This window comes from Chaetodon trifascialis, chromosome 21 (assembly GCF_039877785.1).
Source record: "Chaetodon trifascialis isolate fChaTrf1 chromosome 21, fChaTrf1.hap1, whole genome shotgun sequence".
In the NCBI taxonomy this organism is placed as follows: domain Eukaryota; kingdom Metazoa; phylum Chordata; class Actinopteri; order Chaetodontiformes; family Chaetodontidae; genus Chaetodon; species Chaetodon trifascialis.
The window spans coordinates 15,180,798-15,195,558 of record NC_092076.1 but is presented as its reverse complement, the minus strand read 5'-3'; the positions used below and the strand labels follow the sequence as shown (position 1 = coordinate 15,195,558).

The 14,761-nt window shown below is 44.4% G+C and overlaps 1 protein-coding gene across 5 annotated transcripts in view; it reads left to right on the top strand.

The window, feature by feature from the left end:
• Positions 1–14,761, top strand: part of myocd (myocardin) — an 80,362-nt gene that overhangs the window by 43,598 nt on the left and 22,003 nt on the right. The window lies entirely within an intron of this gene.

Here is a 14,761-nt window from a genome sequence, read left to right as displayed (position 1 = left end):
GCACCGGGCTGTGCTCAGGGAGAGCACAATGGACAGAACAACACTGGCTCAAATCAGGGTAAAAGCATTTATAAGAGCTAGAGGATCCATTTTAGGAACAGGCTGATGGACAGGCTTACTGAGGACACATCTGTATGCTGTGTTTATGAGCAGATCAGTGCGCTGATGGACAGGGCAGAATCTCCACACAAAGACGACATTTTCCATAAATTCTAATGTAATTTATTTTACTACATCCCTCTCAGTATGTGGGCTTGTTTGAGCGCAAAGTTCTCGTCTCTCGCAGAGGCCTCGACAGAGCTTACAAAGCAGCGTTTTTGAGGTGTTATTCATCTTAAATTTCAGATGTTTGTCAGAGCCAAACCTTTAACAGGTGCTGGGAATAAAGTTGATCTGATCAGCTTTCTGTTCAGATTTTTGTTTTGTAGATCGAGAAAGTGCAGAAATATAGTACAGCTGCCAAAAAGCAAAATGCTACTTAGTGTCAAATAATGAGTTGACATGTCATCAAGCCATGTATCTAATGGCTGTGCCACATTTTTGGGATGTTGGCCTGATGAGTAATGAGTACTGAGTACAGAGACAGCAGCACCATCCGCATGCACGCCTAATTAAGCAGAGGCTTCAGTGCATGCAGTGACTGTCAACTGAACTATGATGGAAAAAAGGAGAAAGTTGATGGAAAACACGCAGAAACCACTGTGACCTGTGAGCCTCTGTCAGAAAAAAAGAAAAGAAAAGGTCACATTAACGTCCCATCAAGTGTAACTTTTCAGCCCAGTGGTGGAGTTGAAGCTCCGTAAAAACCAACACACAGTTGTGAGGAATGTTAGCCAAGTCAGAGCTACTTGAACCACAGCAGACAATGGAAATGACTGCTTCCCCGACTGCACGCCGCTGTGGTCACCACCTCTCTTGACAGTGTTGTCAGGAGCAGAAGCCAGAGAAGGCGCACTGCAGTGAACCACCTTTTCAGTTTTCATGCTGACTGCTCGTCCTGATACTGATACTTAAAGTACCTTATAACTGAATTTAGTGTTAAAAGCAGCCCATTGTACTGGCAGTGTGCATGTCACTGACTGCAGCATTCCTCCATCTGTCTTCTGTGATGGCTGAGCTCATCAAAGGTTTTGGAGAAAACATACAATTGGTGAGGTTTCCAGTTCTCTTTGTAGTCCCGGTTTGGTCTCCACCAACGTAATGGTCTCCACCATTATATATACCAGTGTCTCTAATGAACCAGTAATATAACTGTAGTGATCGAAACACATTGGACTACCAAAAGATAATCCCAGCTCACCATATGATAGTGTGCTTTATTGGCAGGCAGACTGAGGCTGAGTGTTGTGATTGATAAGCCTCGCTATCTAACGCTCAGATTCTGGCCTTTTCCCTGTTCTAGATATGTTCTTCATTAAAGTGTGGAACAGAGAATCCGTCAAATGTTACCTCCAAATGTCTCCTAAATACTGCCTATCCAAAAGGCCAAGTACAACATGGCACAGAGGGTCATAATTTCAAAGGTTTCAGCTGACATACCAGGAGCTATGGGAATCGGCTTCAGCAAAAACAACAACTTTTATATTGAGATCACGCTCGAGCCAATTGTATGGAGATCCTATCAGGGGTCAAGTATGTGTTCATTACAGATGTTCTTCAATTAACGTTCAGGACAGCAATCTAGTCTGATCATTCTCTGTTTATGTACGCTGCACTTCATTTTCAATACACCTTGGAAATTTCATTAAAATGAAGAAGAGCTACAACAGGTATCTGGCTTTTGATCCACTGTTTGCTTTGGTTTGATGTAGACGGCTGTCGAATGATACTAAGCATTGTGCAAGTTGGCTTTCCTGTGAAATTACGAACTGGAAAGACTGGGCTAAGAGAGACTTTGTTTCTAATAAGAAGGGGAGAATGGGGTGAAAGGAGTCCATTTTATACTTTATGTTAATACAGAAAAATAAATATGTACTTACGTCAAACTATATCTGCTTTGTCTATTTATGGAATCTGTAGGGGAAAATGTTCAACGCCTTTTCTTTCCATAAAGCTTTCCCTTCTGCAAGAACCTGAGATATCATCTGTTTTATTCCACACATTCTTCTTCCTTTTCAAAACCTGGTGTCTCCATTACCCACAATGCAACTCAACCAGCGACAATTTGATCAGATATTCTGGTGTGTTGTGCTACGGTCCTAACTGTTCATGTAGCCTCGAGCTGCTAACCTCAAGCAGTGGGCTACAGAGGGTCTGTAAAATTAATTCCACACCTCCAGATTTGATCATTTTTAACACAGTCTTCAGCCCCAGCCTACGCTGACTCAAGTGACATCACATGAGGACTTCACACAGTAGCAGCAGCTTTAAACAACGTCTTTCCCGTATGCAGCAGTGCTCACTAACACTTGTCAACAGACTCTGATGTGTAAATTTGGCGTGTTTCCCCTTTAAGGGTTCAGCGCGCTTAAAATAAACTAGGTCATACAACGTGTCATCGGACAACATCTAAACACAAAGCCTAAGGTTTTTACTAGAGATGCACCAATCTAACCTTTTTCTATTTCCTGTTTTCCTGACTAAAAACTGAATCATTTCATAAAACGTGAGGCCAGACATTGCTGTGGCAGTAGAACTGAGTTGGCGTGATTGCATGAATGCAACTGATTTGCCTCAACCTGGCAAATCCCTGCATAATATGGGCATAATTGTTGGATTATTGGTTTTGTTGCAGCTTTTCCTGCTCCCCCAATCCCCCTCCCAATACCGAGGTGGGATAGGTGCCATCAGACAATCCAAAAAGCTCTTTGAAGCATACTGATACCCTTACTTTCCACTGCATGAAGGGCACTGTACATCCTGCACTGGCACTGAAAGTTGGCACAGGATGGAAATTAGTTACATTAGGTCTTGAATCATCCAATATGACCATAATTCATGGGATTCTGAGTTGGCACTCGCCCGCAATACCTCAAGTTCATATTTAATTACCCTCAAATGTACGTCAATGTAAATCGTACTTTTCCTGGCCCTCGTGCTACTTTCTCCACATGCAACTATTTCTTTATCCAAATTTATGATCATATTATTCTCTTTCCATGTGATTGTCTCCTTTTACCCACATGTCTGTCTTACTCCCATTTCGCTTATGTTTCTCTCTTCATCTCTCTCACCTGTCCAGCACATTTTAAAATACCGTATAATTACAGTTTTTCTCTGTAAATGCAACACCTACCATAGCCATTTAGTACCTCCACAACCTCTACCATCCTGCCTCCCGTCTCCCTGGTATGTGGCCGGTGGCCGATGTGATCTCTGACCTGCAGAGTCTGAGCCAACAGCAGACCTCTCCAGAGAATTTCAGGCAGCCATCCCCACAGGCCATGAGTGTTCCCGTCTCTGACAGACAGGAATGATAAGAGTCGCCAGGCAGCACGTTCCCAATCACCATGCAGCCAAATCCTGCAGTACAATACAAGGTCAGACTCGAAAAGGCTCCCTCTGCAGAGGCAGTCGGCTCCTTTTTTCCAGTCGAATCTTTGACATCCCACACATGTCCCCACGGGTTAACTCTGAAGCTTTTACAGTGTGGTGAAGGTGATACTTTGGTGTTTTTTTTACTCAGATAGGTGTGTTTTTCCACGCAAGTGAAAAGGTGAAAACACTCAGAAGCCCGGAGAGAGAGATTCCTGTTATCTCTTTCACTAATGGCCTGATTAGTGAAAAGGACACACCGACAGAGATAACACCAATGACCTCTCTGTTGCATTCAGTTTCTCCAATTTGCCGTCTCCCGCCTCCTCGTCTGACGAGCCGGTTGCTGTCTGTTTCTGAGAGTTGTTTATCTGACAAATTGCGCCCTCGGACATGTCGAGGTGCACAAACATTTGCGAGCTGTCAGTCAAGCTGATGAGCGGTTGAGGGGAGCAATGGACAGTTTGCAGGCTCGTGTGAAGTATGCAGAGAGTGAAAGTCCTCCTTGTCAGCACGTTGCTGAGGCGTCTCCCATCACACACAAATGTAGAACACTGCTGACGGGGGTCTGCATGTGTGTGTCTGTGTGTGTATACATACGTGGAAGCCTGTGAGTTTAATCCAGGCATCTCTACCAAACAGAGGCTCTGCGCACAGCTGCCACCTGTAGTGCTGCTAACATGTGACCAATGTCTGTACTGTACTATATATATTATATATAACATGACACAAGAATCAACTAGATCAGAGCCATAAATCCAAAGATGGATCAGTACATTGACAGTTTTAGTCAGGAAAAAGCTTCTGTTCACGCACTAGGCGTGTGGTGTCTGAATTTATTCCATTTGCCAGTTTTCATGCTCGTGCTCCTCAGCAGGAAGATCAGAAAGTTGAAATGAGCTGACAGTAGTTTCAGTTTAACTTTGTTGGTTTGCTTCAAAATGTGACTTAAGCTTGACTTCAAAAGCCAAACTATCGCTAAATGCCTCTGTAGATGCTGGGAGCTGTACGAGTACAAGTTATTTCCTCCTTTTCACCAAAACTGTCCAGTTTCCTGTCTGTACAGACCAGCTGACCCAAACCACCTTAAGATTCAGTTGTATGTAGTTGGTTTAGGCCTTGACCACACGTATACAGATATTTTGCAAGTTTGAGCCTCTCATCGATGTCCAAACTACATTTTAAAGGTAACAAAAACAGAGATTTTTGTCGGCCTCTGTGTATCTGAACGAACATGAAAAACGGAGCGTTTGAGAACGATGGTGTCATCACCTCAACCCTGTGCTGGTATTTCACGTATCTTTGCTGTCGACTTTATCGCCCCCTACTGGTCAGGCATGCTTTGTTGAGCATTTGGCGTAGCTTTCACATTCCTGTGCGTACGCAGAAATTTTATAAAGGCCTGGTCAAGGCCTTAATTCATTTCCTAGATATATACTGCAGTTGTTTTATTGCTTTTTTACTGCTATTTAAATGTACATTGTGTACAACATGGGCAGCTGAGGAAGAAAGTTCATTCATAATGTATACATGTACACATTAACAGGCTGAAACATGATATCACATCTGGGGGGTAGATGACTGTTGAACAGGAATCACTGGCAGTCTCTCTGATTCCAGCATCATTTCTCTGCAGTCGAGGACACCGTGGAGTTGTCTCCAGCCTTCCTCCCTGCCATTTACTCTCCCTCCCTTGCCTTCGTCCTCCCGGCTCGTGTGGAGCCTGTGAGTTGTTCAGTCTGTGATCATGGCGCTGGTCCACGACTCAGCGGACAGGCAGCCAATGACATCATACTTCATCGTGGATATGTGTATCTGTCGGGGGGGTGGGCTAGACAGAAAATGACACCTCTGGTCACTGTGACACACTATCTGTCTCACCCACCAAGTTCACGCTGTGAGTCAGTTCTAATTGTGGTTATGAGCGTGTGTTGTAATGGTAATCCAAAGACTTCTAAGCTACTAGTACTAAGCTAACTCTGCTTTGGACAGGAAGGTGCAAATTCTAACAGTATGGAATGCAACATCGAGAAAGTTTGAACGCTTGATTTCTGTAATAAATGTTATGAACCATAACCTGCATGCTCTGAAGGAAAACACACCCTAATAACAGAATTCAGAACTTGAAAACAAATATGCTTAAACTGATCCTTCTCATTCGGAGCGTGTCATTCTGTACCAGAGCATGTATATACAAAAGCAAATAACGAACGAGCCAACCCTCTCGTCTCTAATCTGCGTGACATTTAGAATCATTTGTAATAGAGCTACTGTCATTTCAGCAGTGTAAATCCGCAGACGGTGTCCTGAGCAAACAGTGTGGACACTGTGACCGTACACTGGGTGATTATCGCAGGATATAGGAGCATTTTGTGTTTCAGAGCTGTCTCTGCTGCAATGAAATAAAGCTCAGTTGAGCTCAGAGAAACCTCGTTGGATCTGGAATAACGTGACTCCTGTTTTCATCTTGAATGTAACATGGGCTCTTGAGACACTGCATGCACAAACCAATGGCGCGTGCACAAGGTTTGATACAGCTCAACAAAGAGCAGCGCAGAAAGCTAGACTCTCCATATCTCCATCTCATAAATGAGGAAGTTGCAGCCTTGTCTTACCTTATGTGGTGATATGGTGGCCTTAGGGTTAAGGCACCAACCATGAACCCCAACACCTCTGGTTCTTGTCTGGCTGGGGACCTTTTGTTGCACATTGTTCCCCATCTCTCCTCTCATTTCCTGCCATCGCTCTACTATCACAACATGTGGTTGAAAGCTCTGGAAACAAAGCAAGTAAGAGGAGTCTCTCTGTCAAAGCTCTGTTTCAGTTTGGTTTGTCTTTTCCATTCGGCCCTCAGTGGAGATTGTCCACCCCACTCAGAACCCAGGCTGCCTCCAGGCCATGAAAACTGCCATAACCAATGAGGTAAAGGCAATAGTTTTCCACAGTTCACAATCCTGTTAGCTGAGTCAACAGCATCAGCTTTGCTTTATCCTATTACTCTCAATCACGACAGTTCTACAAGTTTCCAAACCCACTTAGCCTGGAAAGGTGTGGGGGTTTAACACACACACACACACACACACACACACACACACACACACACGCACACACACACACACACACACACACACACACACACAGACAAAGGTAGGAAAAAAGACACCAAGAAACACACATGCAGCCCCTTTAAGAACCCTAGAACAACATTTGATCATGACCCACCGAGGGTCCCTGGGGTGTTAAAAACAAGCAGCACCATGTAGCTGTTGGTGCCCCTTTGTTGATTCAGCTTTCAGAATCGGGCAAGGAAGAAAGAAAGGTTTGTCCGACCAAATTACCTATCACAGGAAAAATAATACAAAAGGCAACATACCGAATCAATGGGTTGGCGTGACGATAGTGTAATTTCTTACTGACAAGTCGCATAAGTCAGGCCTCTCAACATCCCGCGGAGTGGAGATAGCACATGTAGCCGTGTGTTTGGTTTGAACGTGGAATGGCAGAAAATGTCACCCCTGATGAATGCTCCGTGGTGCTGATAAGACGAACTCCCCTCTAGGCGAGTGTGGAAACACATAGGACAACACACGTGCACGCATGGACAGATAAACACACACACACACACACACACACACACACACACACACACACACACACACACACACAGACGTAGTCCTATAAATAAGTCTTTGGTTCTGTGGGGTCAAGTGGAGTCCAGCCCAGCAGATACCAGCTCTGTACCCAGGGATCAGTCTGTGGCCCGTGGCAACCCCTGTGTCTGCACTCTGTCTGTCAACCGCCTCAAATGCTGTACCCAGATCAGATTACACAGCAGTCAAATCTCGGCAAAACTGTTTTTTATGCAAGAACCCAAATCTGACCCCGTATCAGCGTCTGGAGCAGCATGTTTTACTCTGTCAAATAGACGTCAGTGGTGGAAGGAGGGGTTGTGGGGATAACGGGGTCGCTGGGGTGGGGTCATACCAACAAAAACATGGCTCCGGTCGGTCCTCATTGAGAGAAAGAATGTGCTGGCTGACAGGCCATTTCAGCCAGGCCATTTGGAAGTGCTGGACCAGCTCAGGAGATCCAGATAGCTAAATATTTGCACAAATGTGTCTTTCCTTTACGCCTTCTCTGAGTTGTGTAATGATGCTGTGGTGGGCCTGCATCACTGTGACTGCACAGTGATGCAGATTTAGGCCATTCTTTAAATAGTTTCAACCCTATGATGCTTTCGGTTTACACACCCTTTATTGACAGGCTTATGGAGTAGTCGCGACAGGTATGTTATTTTTAGAATCAGGCTGCTCAGAGATGCCATCACTTGGTATGTTGGTGGCACTACACATGTTCTATAACAGTCGTTGTGAGCAGTAGTTCGAATATGAATGGATGGAAGAGTGTCACTGCTTCAGGGATATAAGACCTAGGTTTATAGGACCTTCTGGGAATGTTACACATTTTACTCAACTACATTGGTTTGACAGCTATAACTAATTTGTACTTTTATATGCAATTTGTAGCACACACTGATGGATAAACCAGACTGTCTGAGAGCATCACAACTGAATTCTGCAAAGACAAAGACGCACTGATACACTGGTTCACCTGAGGCAATGCTGCTGCACCATATGTTGATATGGCAGCCAACAAAACCAGCAGTGGCATGCCACACTTTATTCCATACTGCTTTCCCAGGACTTATTTCAACTGACGCTGAATCATTCTATTTCGATTTCACTAATTTTTACTTAATGGGTTTCTCTTTATAACTCCGTCAAGCGTGATGAAAGACATTTGTTTGGCATAGATGGTTGTTCCTCTTGATGTGCCTTTCATCTGGCCCGTTAGTCACGGACACACACATTAACAACAACAAAGTAGACTTTGAGTTATTAAATTTCTGATAGTGAAGTTTTGGGAATACCGCATAAAGCCAGTCCATAGCCCTTGGTAATAGGCAGGAGTTAGAGTTAAGCTGTGGTGATGCAGGCCTGTCTCTGTGCTGAAGCCTCACAGACACACACAGCCCTCTCCTCCGCCTCCTGCCCACGCTGCCGTGGCCACCGGCCAGCGCCTGCAGACTGCAGCGGAGGCGAAGTCAATTGCCGAAATCTAAACAACCACAAAAACACAAAACAGCATCTCCCTGTGTTTTCGGTTTTAACATGATGTGGAGACAGTCTATCTCTCTCGTGCTCTTGTTGTGTTTTGAGATTCCATTCGGATTGGTTGCAGCGCCGCTGTCTCAAACCCACTGACATTTCCACCCCGGCGGCAGACGAGCGCCGCTCGGACCCACGGGCTTGCGGAGGCCTGAGGAGAGGGAAGGTGACCAGGCTGCAGACAAGATAAAGATGGAGAGAGAGCCCAAAGGACGGATGTATGTGGAGACAGGAGGGGAGGCTGCTGGCTCGGCCTCGTCTTTCTGTCACTTCTGGTTTGGATTCGGCTCGCTCCCCCTGGAACTTCTTCATTATAAACCGCAGCTCAGAGGCAGAGGGGAAGCGCTGAACCTGACTCCACGTCTGGCTGCGTCCACGTCTCATTCTCTTTCCCACCCTCCTTCACCTCTTCTTCTCCTCTCACAGTATATTTCTGGCTCCTCCACCCTCACTGCTACACCATGCCCTCTTTCCCTCTCTCTGTCCTCTTATATTCTTTATACTTCACTCACTTTGTTTGCGTTCCATGATCCCCCTCCCGTCTTTTTGATTTCAGCCGGTCGCTTTGTGCCGTGAGAAACTCCTCAGTTTTCTGATAAGACTGATTGGGCGCTGATAAAGGACTGAATCACTCTCAAGTCTCTCTGTTGACGAGTCCAACTTCCATCATCTAACCCCGTATCACCCCATTGACTTGCTAACTCTTCTTTTTTTATGTACAGAGGAGCTAAATGTTAAATAATAGCTTACAAAAGCACAAGTTCACTTTAATAGTGATGCAGATTACGTAAAGGAAACAGATGAAGTCAACCTTCCTCCCTTCATTACTGTTGCTATGCCCGTCAAGCTTTCTGCCACCCCACAGTTTACAGAAATAATTGTGGAATAGGAATGAGTCTTTTAAACAATTAATTCCTATTTATTAATAGGAATTAATTGATGAAGCATTGTAATGTCAGAGTGGTAGACAAATGTAACTAGCTATTTAAGCTAAAAAAGCTAGCACTGGCTCCACGAGTTGGTCGAAATTGCTGTCTCCAGCTGACTTTTTGTTTACAGCTGACTTGTCTAATGTGATATCATCCGACAAGACTGAGGTTGAAGCTGCATGTCCCAGAAAAACAGTTATGATTCTCATGGAAATAAAGGAACATGCTTTTTTTGTATTGCAGTGTAGAGATGACATTATAAGTGTGATGAGTAAAAATGTGAGATCAGACTGTTGTTTCATTCGAACATAACCGACATGGGCTGATTAGATTCGGTTGTTCGTATTTAACAGTTCATTTTGCAAGAGAAAGGGCTTTTAGGGTGAGGATTATCTGATGTCATTGGGAAGAGTAACACTATCTTGGGTAACAGGTGTTGATGGGGCTGCTGGTGGGTAAACTTCAGTAGCTAATGATGTTCTCCTTGCCATTGGAAATCACACTCTTTTGGGGAAGTGGTTTAACTCTCAATTCATTCATTCCTCACTGGTACAACTCAGTAATGCCTCTTTCTCCAGCACTGTGATTGGTTGATTAAATATCAGCGTTTACCTGTTCAGGGACAGTGAGCAGAGGAGAGCTGTTATCTGAGACTGAGCAGCACAGAACACACAACACTCAGACTGATAGGACACAGCTGCTGCTGCTGCTGCTGCTGTGTTTGCCCCTTTACAAGCATGCATACAAACACACACACACACACACACACACACACACACACACACACACACACACACACACACACACACACACACACACACATACACACACACACACACACAGTGCCCTCCAAGACCCCCCACACACATCCTGTGCACTGCTGACCTGAGAAACTCATCTCTTGTCATCAAACAAACTCTTTACCCGCACTCTATCAACCCTCTATCGCCCATCCTCCTCCTCCTCCTCCAGTGCAATGTCCAGTGCATGCACGCACGCACGCACGCACACACACACACACACACACACACGCACACGCACACACCTCCATTCTACCTCTTACATTCTCTCCTCAAATCCTCCCCCAATGGATGGCCAAATTATATGGTCAGAGAACTAAAACACAACTTTTTTGAAGAATATGAACCACATTTGTTATTATCAGCTAATTCAATGAAAAGACCCAAACCAACAGTCAATCTATCCAACTACAAGTATCAAAGCCGGATACACACTTCTGTGCCATAGAGCTCCAAAATCTACTAAAAACACATCAGTGAGCCACACTGTTGAACTGGTTGTTCATTACCATGAACACACATAGTTTATTTTGACTCAATCCCACATGAAACATGAATTTGGGAAATTCTGGTATTTGGAGAGGTGTGGGGCTTTGGTTCCCGTGTGTCCTTTTTTGGCAGAGGGTGGGCATGGTTCTCCAGGTGGCTTGAGAGCTGGCTCCAACACAGCTGGGACTCATCACAATCAAGCACAGCATAAAGACTGTGGACTGCAGAGGACTTGTTGCCAGATTGTTTCTGCTGTCTAGTGGTGCATCTGTCTTCTCAGTTGCAATTTTTGTGGCAGTTTTCTGTCCCAGTATTTCATTTATACTGCCAGGTGGTGAGCTAGCTGTGTGGGACCAGTATGTTCTCGCTCTTAATCCTGCTTTTTTTTTTTCAAGAGCCAAGAGAAACAGCAGTCAAAAAGACCAAATTTCAGACCTGTTTAAATCACATCACGATCAGCGATGAGGTCTGGAGCTAAGACACACTGTCCTGGTGTGGGAATCAAATGTGTGTTCACTCTCCGCTGAAAACAGTCCCCCAATGTCCTGCTGCACCTGATTTTTCTTTCAGTCACTTCTTTGAACTGATTTTTTTAGCTGTATTTAGTGATTCTTCAAGTCTTCGGCAGGTAGGAAAGTCAGGAGGTGTTGCGAGACAGACTGATGCATTGCTGGTTTTGTCTCTTATGGAATTTACTGACAGTAAGAAAGATATGGAATAATGCCAGTCTGAAAAACGAGGCATCTGGTGCCTGCAGAGTAGTTGCCCCCCATCCCTGGTTGGTAGTCCAGCCTTGACCCTGGTTTGAAGGTCTGTCTCTGCCCTTCCTCTGATGGAAGCAGGCAGGCAAGATCAGGACAGAGGAGGCTTGAAGATAAAGAGATGAAGGACATAAAACCTTCAAATCTCTTCTCGTTTCCTGTAGTGTAACAGCTGAGTGCAGCTCCCTTGGTGTCCGGCACATGTTCCATTCATACTACGCTGCATTCCAGTACACTTCCTCCTGTGACACTCTCTCAGACAAATGGCTGAGGGACAGCTGGATTCCACGGATGGCATATGAGTCGAGACATCTGAAGCATTTCAAATACGTGTCTGCTCCCATCAGCAGCGAGGGTTAGCTAAATAGCGTTTTTACCATTGATTGAAACTGATGACTCCGACGATGTGACGACAATGCTATTAAAAAAAAAACATTGTATTTTTAATAAATATTTGTAATTTCCTCACTGAACTTGGACATCATTTTTATGATATTTTGTCCACTTTGGGCATTTCGACTAGTCACATCTGCTTTATCTAAAACACACGAAATCACACAAAACACTAACAGTCCTTTTTTTGATCTAGATGTCTGCGCAGTCGGCCAATAAACATGCTGTGGTTATTATGAAATGTGTGTTTTTAGCATGCAAAGGGGTACGATTTATTGCATGAGAGGGGCATTATTCTACAATATGCTTCATGCAGCAGAGAGAAAAGAGACAGACCGTGCTTGTTGTATATAATGTGTAAAAAGTGCACTCCAATCTGTCCATTCGGTCTCTTTCTCTGTCTCTTTCTCTTTATTACACACAGTGTAAAACACACACACCAACATGTGCAGCTCCAGACAGTTCAGATGAGACTTGTCACGTCCGTTGACATAGGGCCCAATTAAAGGGGAGGATTAAGCCAGGGCTGGGTGACCTCTTCAGGAATCTCTCTGAGACGCTGTGTGTACACTGTCAAACCCTCTGACAGACCTTCCCTTTAAGCACTTTCACCTGCTAATTAAGACGCAGGACTGTTGTGTGCGTGTGTGCATGTACATCTGTGTAATTTGTGCGTGCATGTGTGTGTTCATTCACCGTGCAAACAAGACAGATGTACCCGTGAATGTGAGTGATAGATTTGCAGCCTGAGATGCTTCTATGTAAATATTTGATTTGAGCATTGTGTGGGTTTTTCTGGAGTTCACTCCAGTGCACAGCGGCACACGAGCCACAGCGAAGAGACAGGCCGTGTCATTTATTACATTAAATTATTACATGTTTTGGTGTGTGCATCTCGCTGCTGTGTGCAGAGGCTCCTCGGCAACAAAAGCCAAGCAGTGTTTATGGTGTGAAGAGATTAAAATGGATTGCGGCGAGGCAGAAGCAGTGAGCTGTTGCTGGACAAAGCTCTCAATGACTGATTAGTGCTGTGTCACTGCAGTTTTTACACAATGTGGAGAAAAGGCCTGTTGTAATCACACACTTCTCTTTGGGATTCTTTTTATTTACAGTAGCAAACCGTGAGGTGGCAGGGTCGGAAATTGGTGGATATTTTAAGGGAATAATAACTTTGGGACAAAGTCTAGCCGGAGATGAGGCTGAAGGGGATACAAAAGGTAGATAGAAGAGGTTAAAAAAGGAAAGAGGCATTGAGATCAAATGAGGGGAAGAATGACACGAGGACAGAGAGGAAGTGCTGCAAGAATTCCATTGTATGAACAAGCAAAATAGGTTGTGTGATCGAGAGAAACGCCACCATTAAAAGAAATCTTCCTGTCGGGAAAAATGCCAAAAAAAGCCAAATTTTTCTGAACACCAATGCAGCAATCTGCCTTTAATCCAAATGTAAAACTCCTCCTTATGTAGATATCTGGACTGTGTTTTTATTAAATTCAGTAAAAGAAAACAAAATCATATTAGTGTCTTTCATTGTCACAAGACTGATCTTATTCTTGGAATAAGAAAATAAATTTTGCCTACTTTTAAAGTAACAAATTGTTGGGAAATATGCTAATTGTTAAATATGCTAAATAAAAGTTAAATAAGATACCACTCTTATGACATGTGCAGAGTACTGAGGAAAGTAAGGAAGGCATTAGCTTAGCTTAGCATAAAGACTGGAAGCAGGTGGGAAAATAAGCTAGCCTGGCTCTCTCCATAGTTCAAAAATATGGCAAGCAGCACCTCCAAAGGTCACTAATTAACACGTGTCGTGTTTGTTTGACTCTGAAAACATGATCAAATATGACATTACTGAGCTTGACAGGTGTTGGTAGATGTGTTTTTAAATGACAAGAACGTCCCCACAGTCAGTGTATGTAGGACCAGGGAGCTAGGAGGACAGTCGTCCAGGGATGCATACTGTATTTCACCATTTAGCCTCCCCACATTCTCAGCTGCAACCACTGAACCCTTTAATCAGGCTTTAGTGAGGCAGTAGCCCTTTGACACCTGCTGCGCAACGAAAACAAGAACACATACTCTAAGTTAAACTCCCACAACATATGCTTTTGGTGTGTTCCTATTGCGCCTACTTTGAAGCATTGTGTCACATTCCTTATTACGTCCAAATCGAGCCCGGGAATAAGCAACTGCAGAGGAAGCCTCGACGGGCCCAGCTGACGTCCTGTGTTGACGGACGCTCGGTAGGCTCTGCGATGTACGGGAGCTGCAGTTGGCTAACGCCACCCATCTGAGGCAAGCGGGCACAGAGCTTACTCTAACTCTGACAAATGTCCGCCTGGTTGTGTGGGAGCTGGAGGAAGGGATGCTTTGTTGAATGCAGGCTGGAGAATCTGCTATCACGCTGCTGATAAGATAAACGCGCTGTTTCTCAGCTGCTGTGTGACTGGCTGCAGTCAGCCGATCACTTACTGTACACTGTGTCAATAAATGAAAGTAGAAGAAGGCAGCAGCCAGCTTACAGAGATTAACACAGAATGTTTTTATCTGGCAATATAAGCAAAGATCTAAGCAGTCAGTACATCATTTTTCTCCCGTAAGAAGGCCTCTGTGTCCTTTACTTCAACATGAACAGCAGCACACTTTGTGATGTTGTGTTCACTTACCCTTATAATTTGATTACTTTAAAGGCATGTTGCATTTGATGAAGTTCAAATCACAGTCTGACAAACTCTTAACCTTCA